Source organism: Xenopus laevis, chromosome 8S, assembly GCF_017654675.1.
Source record: "Xenopus laevis strain J_2021 chromosome 8S, Xenopus_laevis_v10.1, whole genome shotgun sequence".
Lineage (NCBI taxonomy): Eukaryota > Metazoa > Chordata > Amphibia > Anura > Pipidae > Xenopus > Xenopus laevis.
The window spans coordinates 2,845,824-2,860,561 of NC_054386.1; positions in this window are offsets into that span (position 1 = coordinate 2,845,824).

Consider the following 14,738-nt stretch of genomic DNA (forward strand, 5'->3'; position numbering starts at 1 on the left):
AAAAAACAAACATGTTTTCTGATGACAGGATCCCTTTAATAAAGACTTAGCGATTCAAAAGTGTAATATGTCTTTGGTGGGGGTTTTTTTTCATTCTACACAAAGAAATTTTTTAATAAAAAAAAGTGTTACTGATCCTTTAAATGTTCATAAAATGACACCCAAATCACAGTATACAAATTTGCCTCTATGAATTTCCTACGAGCTCCAGTGAGCGGGTGATTGGATCTTTCATTAATTCAACCTTTTTGTTCTTTTGAAGTAGATTAGCTATAAATACATTAAACGTATAGAAAAAAAGTTATTTTTGTCTAATTCTTGTGCAATTCACATTTAAAGTTACATTTTACAGTCCGTGCATTTTCCCATTGTGTAACCTTTAGCTATGGGGAGTTTCTCCCTCCCATAATAAGTTTCATTTTTCTGTTTTTAAGATAGTTTAGGCCACAGTAATTGGATTTTATTAAACACAAAATATCTATAAAAGTATCTGTTTGTGTTTTTCATGGACCTGTGTGTTTGCGTCGGCTTCTTTTTCCCAATGGCGAATTTAGCCGGATGTATAGAAGCAACGGGGAAGCGATTATATTTGATTTTGATAAAAAGATGGGATTCTCTTTGTATCTACTCAAATACAACTTTAATATTGGAGCAATGTTTAAAACTGATACAGATATCCTCATAAAAAGTATTTCCTTGTGTAAAAATGTAGTATGGGGTGTAAAATAATTCACAACATAAAGATGTTGTCTTTAAAGAAAAACTGTACCCCCAGAATGAACACTTAAAGGAACACCACTAAATGAAAGTGTTTTAAAGTAATCAAAATATAATGTACTTTTGCCCTGCACTGGTAAAACTGATCTGTTTGCTTCAGAAACACTACTATAGTTTATATAAACAAGCTGCTGTGTAGCCATGGGGGCAGCCATTCAAGCACAGGATACACAGTAGATAACATAAGTACTACTATAGTTTATATAAACAAGCTGCTGTGTAGCCATGGGGGCAGCCATTCAAGCACAGGATACACAGTAGATAACAGATAAGTACTACTATAGTTTATATAAACAAGCTGCTGTGTAGCCATGGGGGCAGCCATTCAAGCACAGGATACACAGTAGATAACAGATAAGTACTACTATAGTTTATATAAACAAGCTGTTGTGTAGCCATGGAGGCAGCCATTCAAGCGCAGGATACACAGTGGATAACAGATAAGTACTACTATAGTTTATATAAACAAGCTGCTGTGTAGCCGTGGGGCAGCCATTCAAGCACAGGATACACAGTAGATAACAGATAAGTACTACTATAGTTTATATAAACAAGCTGCTGTGTAGCCATGGGGGCAGCCATTCAAGCACAGGATACACAGTAGATAACAGATAAGTACTACTATAGTTTATATAAACAAGCTGCTGTGTAGCCATGGGGGCAGCCATTCAAGCACAGGATACACAGTAGAGAACAGATAAGTACTACTATAGTTTATATAAACAAGCTGCTGTGTAGCCATGGGGGCAGCCATTCAAGCACAGGATACACAGTAGATAACAGATAAGTACTACTATAGTTTATATAAACAAGCTGCTGTGTAGCCATGGGGGCAGCCATTCAAGCACAGGATACACAGTAGATAACAGATAAGTTATGAAGAATCCCATTGTATACTACAGAGCTTAGCTGTTACCTTATATTTTTATATATTTTTATTACTTTCATTTTTTGGTGTTTTTGTTCCTCTAATCACACCTGAGGAAGGGATTGAGTTACACAACACCCATGGGGAAGGGTCTACTAACTTAGCCGTATGGAATACTGATGGTGGCCCCGAGGACAAATCTTCCTTTTAGTAGATAAACCCTGTGACCCATATAAAGTCAATTCTGGGTTGTAGAAATAAAGTTCACACATTCCAAACATGGCTCTGTTGGCTCCTATATCCCACTGACCTCACATGAAACCACTGACACAGATTCTATTTGGATGTTTATATCACAAGGGAAACTCATTATCCTATTCATATGCCACAAGGAACACTGGTGTCTGTAGAACAAAGAATGTTTTCTGGAATAACAGATACAATGACACAGGTTTTCTTAAGCAGCACCATATGTACTGTTGCACACAGGTATCATGTATTAAAGGAGAACTACTCCCTAAAAATGAATGTGGCTAAAAGTGTCATATTTTCTATAGTGAACTTACTGCACGAGGCTAAAGTTTGAGCTTGTCAATAGCAGCAATGATCCAGGACTTCAAACTTGTCACAGGGGGTCACCATCTTGGAAAGTGTCTGTGACACTCACATGCTCAGTGGGCTCTGATTGGCTGTTGAGAAGCTAAGCTTAGGGCTCGTCACTAATTATCCAGCAGAAAATGAGCTTCCCTGGCTGTAATATAAGCTGATGCTACAGGTTTGCTGATTATTCAATTCTGATGCTAATTGCACTGGTTTCTGTGCTGCCATGTAGTAATTATGTGTATTAATTACTAATCAGCCTTATATTGTGACATTTCTATTCTATGTGTACTGTATATTGTGAGTGGCTCCCTAAGCTCAGTAAGTGACAGCAGCACAGAGCATGTGAATCAGTGAATCAGCAGAAAAGAAGATGGGGAGCTACTGGGGCATCTTTGGAGACACAGATCGTTACTGCTAAAGGGCTGTGGTTGCCTTGGGCTGGTACAGAAGCACAAAACATCATGTACAACATTTCTAGCTACTTCTTTAGTTTAACTTTACTTGTCCTTTAATGCCCCCCATACATGGGCCAATAAAAGCTCCCAAAGGACCGAGTTGGTTCCCGATCGTAAAGTCTGCCAGATGTCGATCGGGCAGGGTAAAGAAACCCATTGGATCGCAGTCGCATCTGTTTGTTGATACAGTCCCGCGATCTGACCACCTGTATTACCTCCATTCTGATCCGATCGTTGGGCCCTAGGGCCCACGATCGGATCCATCCGATATCGCCCACCTCAATGTGGGCATATCGGGGAAAGATCGGCACGTTTGGTGACCTGTGTATGGCCACCTTTACCCCAATATGATCTCCCATTGAATCTTTATGCAGCCCGTGGCAGCGAGATAATCCACCTGGGATGTTGCCACGTAAATATAATCAGCCATGTAAAGTCCGAAAGGGGAAATAAAAAACAAAATACTAACCAGACATAACAAGGCAAAGCACAAAAACACGCACCTTCTAAAAGGGAATTTAAATTCCATAAAAATAGAAGAGCCTCAGCAATATAAATAATCTGTGTGTAATCTTAACCCCATCTTGGCACCTCTGTGATTGAAGCGCTTCTCTGCGACTCTTCCTCTTGGCTTTGTTGTGCCGTCACATTAGTGTTTTTGGGATGTTTGTGTCATTTGTTTCAGCGTGTTCAAATCATTCCACAGACGTGTCTTTCTTAGAATTGTACTGTAGTTTGGTTAGTGCTGTGGCTTTGCCCTGTCAAACATCCTGTGTGTATTTGTTTTTACATAAATATATAAATACTACATATACCGAGAATACTATATACCACCAGGGGTCCCCAACCTTTTTTACCCGTGAGCTGCATTCAAATGCAAAAAGAGTTGGGGAGCAACACAAACATGAAAATGTCCATTGGAATGTCAAATAAGGGCTGTGATTGGCTATTTGGTAGCCCCTGTATGGACTGGCAGCCAATAGGAGGCTCTGTTTGGCAGTGCACCTGGTTTTTATACAACTAAAACTTGCCTCCAAGCCTGGAATTCAAAAATAATCACCTGCTTTGAGGCCACTGAGAGCAACATCCAAGGGGTTGGAGAGTAACATGTTGTACCTGAGCCACTGATTGGGGATAATTGCTTTATACTAGAGCCCTGTGAGGGTCCATTTTTTGGAACCCGTACCCGCAACCCGCATTCTTACCGGCTACCCGGCCCGCAAGTACCTTATCCGCAACCCGGACCCTGAACAGCTTAATTTCTTCTCCCTGCCTTCCTTATAGGAGACCGCCAGGGAGGAGAAATCGACCGCATGATGGATCGTCGCCCTGACGCCTGTTCTGAAGAGGAAGTGGAGTTTTCGTTATTATTTCTTAATCTGTGCGACTTTAAAGGGATCCTGTCATTGGAAAACATGTTTTTTTCAAAACGCATCAGTTAATAGCGCTGCTCCAGCAGAATTCTGCACTGAAATCCATTTCTCAAAAGAGCAAACAGATTTTTTTATATTCAATTTTGAAATCTGACATGGGACTAGACATTTTGTCAATTTCCCAACTGCCCCCAGTCATGTGACTTGTGCCTGCACTTTAGGAGAGAAATGCTTTCTGGCAGGCTGCTGTTTTTCCTTCTCAATGTAACTGAATGTGTCTCAGTGGGACATTGATTTTATTATTGAGTGTTGTTCTTAGATCTACCAGGCAGCTGTTATCTTGTGTTAGGGAGCTGCTATCTGGTTACCTTCCCATTGTTCTGTTGTTTGGCTGCTGGGGGGGTGATATCACTCCAACTTGCAGTACAGCAGTAAAGAGTGATTGAAGTTTATCAGAGCACAAGTCACATGACTTGGGGCAGCTGGGAAATTGACAAAATGTCTAGCCCCATGTCAGATTTCAAAATTGAATATAAAAAAATCTGTTTGCTCTTTTGAGAATTGGATTTCAGTGCAGAATTCTGCTGGAGCAGCACTATTAACTGATTCATTTTGAAAAAAAAATTTTTTCCCATGACAGTATCACTTTAAAGTTTAATTAGTCTTGGTGGGTTTTTTTGTGGTATACTAACAAATTTTTTTTTTTAAAAAAAATAAATTTTTATGTTAGCTAAAAATGCATCAGAAATCGATGTTTTTCAGCGGAATCGGCTGCAAAAGTCCTAACAAACTTTTTTTGGGGAACCGTTTTTCTCCAGACATAAGGTTCCCTGGACATGTGTAACAAAAAGTGGTAACTTCAAGCATTTGCACCAACATTAATAATACAGACGTCCATACAACTTTATATTACCCGCCATATGCAAATTGACCTGAGCGCAAGATCACTAGCGAATTTTCGCTAGGCACAAATGAATTCTAGCGCATCTTCGTTATGATATGCTCACACTGCGGAAAAGTCGCCAGAGCTCGGTGACCAGGAAGAAACTCTGAATATTAGTGAATTGGCGTAGTCTGAACATATTTACGCCTGGCGAAGTGTTGTGATGGGTGTGAAGCTGACGCTGGCAAAAATTCGCCGTTTAATAAGTCTGACCTTTTGTTCTGAGAACTGAACTGAAAAAACGATTTAGAAGGTGAACAACCCCACTTTAGCAAAACTGTTATAACACATAAAACACGGCCCTAAAACTCCCAGAAATCGTTTTTTTGGGTTTTTTTTCCATAACCCGCCACATTTTGTAAAATGGATAAGGTAATTAGGGGCGTGTCCATAACTAGGCGTGGTTTTCACCGCACGTACCGCAGCCAATGTTTTTGTCCTTTACGTATATTCAAATGCAGGGAGCACGGAGTATTAGAAGTGGAAACAATCGAAACGGAAAACAACAAAAATACAAATGGCAAAGCTGCAATACAAACGCATTTACAGTTTTTACTTTCCTGCTCAGCCGCCATCTTTGCTGCATGGTAAGTGTTAAAGGGCTGTTGAAGAATGATGGTAAGTTTATCGGCCGCTGTGTTTGATATTTTGAATAAAATGTCTCCTGCGTTACTGTTATTCTTGCAAAGAAACCAACGGACTTCTATTTAACCAAAGCCACAAGCAAGCGTGGGAGCAACACAGTGGAAATATCACTCGCGGTTTGATTGAGATCAAATATTTCCTCCCCGATTAGCACATTCATTCTAAAATGAACAGGGTGGGAGTACCAGGGATCTCCCTTTAATTCAGAGGGAAAAAAAGGTTTTTTTTGGAATCCCCCTCCTTGTATCTGGGACTTAGCACAGATGTCATCTTTTTTTTTTTTTTAAAACATTGAACTTATGAATTATCCTACTGCTTCTAAATCTTTACTTACCCCTCGGTGCAGATTCAGGGCATCACAGTTCACGGGCACCATCTTCTTCTCTTCTGTAATCTTCTGCTTGCCACCAGGCCGGAATTTCATAAGCCTTCATTTTCTTAAAGGGATACTGTCATGGGGAAAAAAAAATTTCAAAATGAATCAGTTAATAGTGCTGCTCCAGCAGAATTCTGCACTGAAATCCATTTCTCAAAAGAGCAAACAGATTTTTTTATATTCAATTTTGAAATTTGACATGGGGCTAGACATTTTGTCAGTTTCCCAGCTGCCCCTGGTCATGTGACTTGTGCCTGCACTTTAGGAGAGAAATGCTTTCTGGCAGGCTGCTGTTTTTCCTTCTCAATGTAACTGAATGTGTCTCAGTGGGACCTGGATTTTACTATTGAGTGTTGTTCTTAGATCTACCAGGCAGCTGTTATCTTGTGTTAGGGAGCTGTTATCTGGTTACCTTCCCATTGTTCTTTTGTTTGGCTGCTGGGGGGAAAAAGGGAGGGGGTGATATCACTCCAACTTGCAGTACAGCAGTAAAGAGTGATTGAAGTTTATCAGAGCACAAGTCACATGACCAGGGGCAGCTGGGAAATTGACAATATGTCTAGCCCCATGTCAGATTTCAAAATTGAATATTAAAAAATCTGTTTGCTCTTTTGAGAAATGGATTTCAGTGCAGAATTCTGCTGGAGCAGCACTATTAACTGATTCATTTAAAAAAAAAAAAAAAAAGTTTTTTCCCATGACAGTATCCCTTTAAAACAAAATTTCACTTTTTCTGTCCTAGATATTCTTGAACCATGGAATTATCCAGGAGTAATGTGTCTAATGGGCATAGGCTTAGCCACCAGGCCAGTATTTCAGAAGCCTAGCAGCTAAATCATTTGCTATAAGAAAGGCAGTGGAGGATTTATGGTGCTTTTCTATGGTGTTGGGTAAGTGAAATTAGGGTCAAAATTCTGTCAGGGAGTGAAACAGTGAGAAGGCTCCAAATCAGAGTAAGTCCTAAAAATGAGGGTGAGTTGACGTCTGTCCTTACTGAGCAAACTTAAGGAGTTGGAAAACGCTGCTCCTACAAAAATTGTGAATATTCCCTTCCAGGTCAGAAACTGATGTAAATTGCTGGAGGTTGCCCAGAGAAATTCAATGCCATGCGGGATACCTGGCTTGACTTCCAAAATATTTGATAGAATCCTGAACATTCACAATCCGGGGGTTTCCCTCCCTTCTCTTTCTGTTTTTCTGTTTGTTTGTAATTGAGAAATTTTGCAAAATAAAATCTTTAAATAAAAATGTAATCGGCAAAGTAAATGAAACTTCCCAGCAAATGGGACTTCCCAGATATAACAATGTTTTTAGGGAATATTGCATGAAGGTGAAATTACTATTTTGCCTGTTAAATTCCTGGCTGGAGAAACCCTGCCCCCAGTAGCACCATTTCTCCATAGACTAAGTGCGACTAAGAAAACAACCTGTGGCTGAACGATGGGGAAATTAAATAGAACTAATTATTGGCTTAGGAGCAATGACTTTGCAGGGATCACAGTGCAAGTCATTTCTATTTATTACTTATGGAAAGAGAAAGCCTCTGGTCAGTGTTTGCCAAAACTAAGTGTGAGATACAAGTGTAACCACTAGAAGGAACACAAGAAACCAAAACCCCCAAATATACTCATTATGCCACATGCTTCCCCTTCATAGGGACTGTTGCTCTTTATATATTGGATATTCCTGTTGTCAGTTCCAGATTTTTTTTATGAGCAAGTCACATGTGAGCAGGTATATTTTTCAGCAGATGAATCATTGTGACACGTAACCTTTACCTGTAACCATGTGAGGCTTTCTCAGAACCTGCAATCTTGGGGATACCTATGGGTGTGAGCTAAGAGATCTTGTTCTCAGAGGTGCAAGTGCTACTTACCTTCAGTTTCCCATAAAGTATTAACATCAGCTCTGGTGGGCTCCAACATTACTTCCTCCTTATTGGAAGCTGAGCCATTAACATGCAGAATTATGATCCTACTGGCACAATCATTAGCACACATGGGGGAATATATCACCATTATGATGTTATCAATAGCACAGAGAATGTCATTGGCATTAATTATCTTTGATTGGGTCATTGGGTGCCATTATAGCACTGATGCTCCCTCCTTGGCTCACTGGCTCCAATCAGTTTCCTATATATTTATCTTTATTCCCTATTAATAACATTGGGATCACTGACCTTCCTATATATTTATCTTTATTCCCTATTAATAACATTGGGATCACTGACCTTCCTATATATTTATCTTTATTCCCTATTAATAACATTGGGATCACTGGCCTTCCTATATATTTATCTTTATTCCCTATTAATAACATTGGGATCACTGACCTTCCTATATATTTATCTTTATTCCCTATTAATAACATTGGGATCACTGACCTTCCTATATATTTATCTTTATTCCCTATTAATAACATTGGGATCACTGACCTTCCTATATATTTATCTTTATTCCCTATTAATAACATTCGGATCACTGACCTTCCTATATATTTATCTTTATTCCCTATTAATAACATTGGGATCACTGGCCTTCCTATATATTTATCTTTATTCCCTATTAATAACATTGGGATCACTGACCTTCCTATATATTTATCTTTATTCCCTATTAATAACATTGGGATCACTGACCTTCCTATATATTTATCTTTATTCCCTATTAATAACATTGGGATCACTGACCTTCCTATATATTTATCTTTATTCCCTATTAATAACATTCGGATCACTGACCTTCCTATATATTTATCTTTATTCCCTATTAATAACATTGGGATCACTGGCCTTCCTATATATTTATCTTTATTCCCTATTAATAACATTGGGATCACTGACCTTCCTATATATTTATCTTTATTCCCTATTAATAACATTGGGATCACTGACCTTCCTATATATTTATCTTTATTCCCTATTAATAACATTGGGATCACTGACCTTCCTATATATTTATCTTTATTCCCTATTAATAACATTCGGATCACTGACCTTCCTATATATTTATCTTTATTCCCTATTAATAACATTGGGATCACTGACCTTCCTATATATTTATCTTTATTCCCTATTAATAACATTGGGATCAACCATCATTTTTTAGCCGGCCAGGTGGCAACCTTAGCTACAAACATGGGTTACAAATAAAAGCCTTATTTCAAATTGCAATGACATTTGTGCAATTTAGCACCTCTGTGTCTCAGCCCTGTGGCAATTGTTTTAAAATAGGTGCTAAGGTGCAGTTGCAAAGTGCAAGATGCAAATTTTGGATGCAAATTGCCATTATTTTTACCCAGAATGCAGTGGTTTCGCAGCAGTCCGGCATCATTGCCGGCACCGATATGAAAGCAAAGTAGTGGCCATTTGGATAAACTGTACACAAGTTGCACAAAATACTCCAGTATGTCCCCAGATTGGACATGGGTTGGAATAGATTCACTTTATCAACCCAATGGACCAGGAAGTTTAAGATTATTTTACCTTCCTCCAGTATCTTTTCTGAACGTCCAGGTCTGAAGGCAAGCGAATAGATTAGGCAAACATTCCCACACTTTCCACTATTGGATACGGAGAACAAGATCACTTTTGGTTTCTAGATCATTGTAAATAGTAAAATGTATGTAGTTAATCAGTGCTTACGTGTGTAAGGAATAGGAGCTTCTTTAAAAAAAAAAACGAATTCCTAGAATGGAGCAAGAACACTAAAAATGCCTTGAAATATACAGAAATCCCAGGCTGCAGGAATCACCCCACTGACTTCTCTGGGATTTTCTCCGGCTCATTTTCTCTCAGTTGTACATTGACGTTATCTGTAGAACAAGTCACTGGAATTGCAAGTTTCACCGTTTAGCATAATTTGTTTTTTTACTAAAATTTGAAACTATACTTTGAAGGAAACCAAATGACAATAAAAAAAGAACAATGATGAACTATGTGCGTGTTGTCAAAGTGAAGTTTTCACTTTTAAGATGCCCTAAATGGCCGGATAAGGTTAGGTATTTTGGCTGATTTCAACCATATTCCCAACTGTGTGGTCATGTATGGCAAATTAAAGGGGCATTTCCTTTGATCACGGTGGATGTGAGATTATCTGTCTTGATGGAATATCAATTGGCCATAAAGAAGAGAAGAGCTGCAGTTTCTTTTAACTTCCTGCTTTGTTTGGGTGGTCAACTCAGTGACCAGAAAAATACTAAACTTGATACTGTTAGGGGCCGATTCACTAAGGGTCGAATATCGAGGGTTAATTAACCCTCGATATTCGACTAGGAATTAAAATCCTTCGACTTCGAATATCGAAGTCGAAGGATTTAGCGCAGATAGTTCGATCGAACGATCGAAGGATAATTCCTTCGATCGAACGATTTGAAGGATTTTAATCCAACGATCGAAGGATTATCCTTCGATCAAAAAAAGTTAGGCAAGCCTATGGGGACCTTCCCCATAGGCTAACATTGACTTCGGTAGCTTTTAGATGGCGAACTAGGGGGTCGAAGTTTTTTTTAAAGAGACAGTACTTCGACTATCAAATGGTCGAATAGTCATATGATTTTTACTTTGAATCCTTCGATTTGAAGTCGTAGACGTGGTCGAAGTAGCTCATTCGATGGTCGAAGTAGCCCAAAAAAAACTTCGAAATTCTAAGTTTCTTAACCTTCGAATCCTTCACTCGAAGTTAGTGAATCGGCCCCTCTAATTCTGGAGAAAAATAACAAATTACCCCATATATCTTTTATGATAAAATCACCTATAATGACCCTTTCCCTTAGCCATCTTATGCTGTAAGGGCAGAGACACACGCTGCTATTTCGGGAGATTAATCCCAACAAACCGCTTCTTCTTCGGGCGACTAATCTCCCTGAACTGCCTTCCCATCGGCTAGAATGTAAATCGCCAGCGGGATGGCCCTTGGATTGCTTCAGCTTTCCCAAGTCGCCCGAAGTTTCCTCGTCTGGCAACTTCGGAAAACGAAGTACAACTGAAAATCAAGCAAAGGTGTTTACTTAAAGGGATACTGTCATGGGAAAAAAGTTTTTTTACAAAATAAATCAGTTAATAGTGCTGCTCCAGCAGAATTCTGCACTGAAATCCATTTCTCAAAAGAGCAAACAGATTTTTTTATATTCAATTTTGAAATCTGATATGGGGCTAGACATATTGTCAATTTCCCAGCTGCCCCTGGTCATGTGACTTGTGCTCTGATAACCTTCAATCACTCTTTACTGCTGTACTGCAAGTTGGACTGATATCACCCCCTCCCTTTCCCCCCCCCCAGCAGCCAAACAACAGAACAATGGGAAGGTAACCAGATAGCAGCTCCCTAACACAAGATAACAGCTGCCTGGTAGATCTAAGAACAACACTCAATAGTAAAATCCAGGTCCCACTGAGACACATTCAGTTACATTGAGAAGGAAAAACAGCAGCCTGCCAGAAAGCATTTCTCTCCTAAAGTGCAGGCACAAGTCACATGACTGGGGGCAGCTGGGAAATTCATAAAATGTCTAGCCCCATGTCAGATTTCAAAATTGAATATAAAAAAATCTGTTTGCTCTTTTGAGAAATGGATTTCAGTGCAGAATTCTGCTGGAGCAGCACTATTAACTGATGTGTTTTGAAAAAAAAAATTTCCCATGACAGTATCCCTTTAATTATAAGGGTAGACTAAAAGAGTAGTAAAAAAATCCAAGCAGTCAGCCCAGACCTAGCAATCTTTAGCATCTCAAGGTCACAGATCTCTTATTTCTCAGTTTGAAGCTATAATCAATTTTATGACTCATTTTCCGAACTGAATTTTAGACGTTCGCGTGTCACATGGTTTCTTTACTCAACACGAGCTGTGGGACTATGGAGCTTTCACTATGAACACTCTTTTCTCCCCCTTAACTTTTTTACCCTTCCGCATTACCAGTGTAAAAGGAAATATTTTTTTGTTAGGTTTTACACCTACTTTCGCAAAAAACGAATTTCAGCAAAAAATGATCACCAATCGTACCTATAATCAGCAGATCTCAAGGTTTTCTATATTAAGGCCTCACATGCCCACCATGTAGTAGGAAGCCTCATATGGCCACCGAATGCATCAGGAATTGCTTCATATTGTGATTTAACCATCATGATTGAGGAACCAAGGGTTTAGTCCAGTGATCCCCAATCAGTGGCTCATGAGCAACATGTTGATCTCCCCTTGGATGTTGCTCCCAGCGGCCCTTTACCTTTTTGAATTCCTGGCAAGATTTAGTTGCATACAAACTGGGTGTACTGCCAAACAGAGTCTCCTGTAGGATGTCAGTCTATATAGAGGCTTCCAATTCCCAGCTCATATTTGGCACCTCCAGAAACTCTTTTCATGCTTATGTTGCTTTCTGACATTTTTACATTTGAATGTGGTTCATGGGTAAAAAAAGGTTGGGGACCCCTGGTTTAGTCTAATCCTCAAGAAACCATATTAAGCTAAACAATGAAGGTAATATGAAATCCTAACAGTGATGTAGAGAAGGAAGCCTACCACTGAGTATGGGCAGAGAGTAGTGTATGTGTGAGCCAGGTCTAGTGTGGAGAAACACAAGAACCATGTGTAAAACAAAGAAGGTTGCACAACCAGGCTGAAACATTGACTGATTAGGTGAAAAGACAACACAAAACTTGCAGACAGAGGGGCAAATTTACTAAGATTCGTAGTTGCGCCAGGCGTAGTTTCGCTAGCGCTCCGCAAATTCACTAAAATCCGAAGTTGCGCTCAGGGGTAGCGTAGGGTTGCGAAGTTGCGCTAGCGTTGATTCGCTAAGCGAAGCGAAGTTACGCTAGCGATGGTTAATTTGCATACGGCGCCAAATTCAAATTTTAATGGAGGAATACGTACAATCACTACAAATGCCTGGGAAACCTTCAAAACGTCAAATAAAATGTTTATTTTGCCCTACACATGTGCCCACTGTATAGTTAAGTTGCCATGAGTTAGGAAATGTAGGGGGGAAGGAGGGGAGCCCCAAAAATTTTTTCGATCTTTTTCAGCCTATCACCCATAATATAGAAATAACGCCAGCGTTTTTTGGGACTTAGAAAAAATGTGAACTTTTTTTGAAGCAATCCCTATCTACTCTATTGCGCTTCGCCTGGTCTGAGGTGGCGAAGGAAGTCTGGCGTAAAGGGTAGCGTTCAGTACAATGCGCGCGTTACTGAATTTGCGTAGTTACGTCCGTTGCACAAATTCGCCAGGCGTAAGGGTGCAAAGTAACACTAGCGAATGTACGCCAGCGTTCGTTAGTGAATTTGCGAAGTAACGAAAATGACCAACGCTAGCGAATTGACGCTAGCGTTAGGCGCTTCGGCGCTTAGTGAATTTGCCCCAGAGTCTCCATTAGTAAGAAGCAATGGCATTGAACTGGAAAATGAGGTTATGACCAAAAGCTGCCTCTCACGTAATGTGTAGAAACTGCGGAACAGTAATCCAAACACACATTTTATGTCTATAGATCTGGTGATATTGGCATAAGAAAAAAATGTCAGGTATAGGATATCTTATCTGGAAATCCAATATCCAAAAATAACCAGAAGTCCATCTTCCATAGATCTCCCTTGTTCTTATTCAAGGCGGGTGCAAGCGCAGTACAGTGGCCGGTGTAGCACTAAGATACCCAAGAGTGGGGGGATAGTGGAGGTGTGGTGGTCTGTAGAGGAAACTACCCAAGGTCAGCACAGTTTTTAAACAAGAAATAAACCCTAACGGGAAAAGTCCTATCCACTACCCTTAGGGTTGCCACCTTTTCTGGAAAAAAATATCGGACTTTCTATATATTTATAGTTTTTCCCCTATTAAAAAACATTGGGATCAGCCATTATTTTTACTGGCCAGGCCAGTAACCCCAACTACCCTCCATTGTCATTCCTTCCTGTTTGCTCCCCGCAATAAACCATTACAGCAAATAGTGTCCCTGAATGTGACTTATCCATGCAGTGAAGTGCAGCAGATCTCATGGGCACCGTCTTCCACATCTTTGACATCTTCAGAAAGCTTTACGGAGCTTTCCAGCGCCTGCACAGTTGGCGTGATGCGTAAATACCGGACTGGCTCCGACAGCAAATGCGCCAAATAGCTCAGTGTCGCCAGTCCCTTTCCGAAGAAATCCTAAAATGCGGAAGATGGCGCCCATGAGCTTCGCTGCTTAGGCTTTCATTCTCTTTTAAGGCCTTTTCTTACAATAATCAGTCAATAGTCAATATACTGAAATGTGGTGCTTGAAAAACTAAATTCTGAGTTCAGATAAAGCAGGAAATAAACAGAGGTCACATGATTTATTGTAAATATGTGACCCAAGAGAATAAACAGTTGACATTTTACACTGCAATGGTTAAATCTCTGTTCAGCAAGATTTGCATTGTTTCCCATACCTTCCTTAATGCTCACAGAAAGTATAGAAAACCTTTTTGTTCATTTTTAAAGAATTTCCTCTTCGAGGCCAAGCTGTTCAGTTGCTTGTTTTTTATCAGAACGTCAGTGTTTTGCAGGTACGTTTGTGCAAAAGGTAATGTAGTCAGGCTTCTTGTATTATAGGGACAATTGGGGGCACATTTACTTGGGGTCGAATATTGAGGGTTAATTAACCCTGGATATTCGACTGTCGAAGTTAAATCCTTCGTATATCGAAGTCAAAGGATTTACCGCAATTCGTTCGAATCCATCGATCGAAC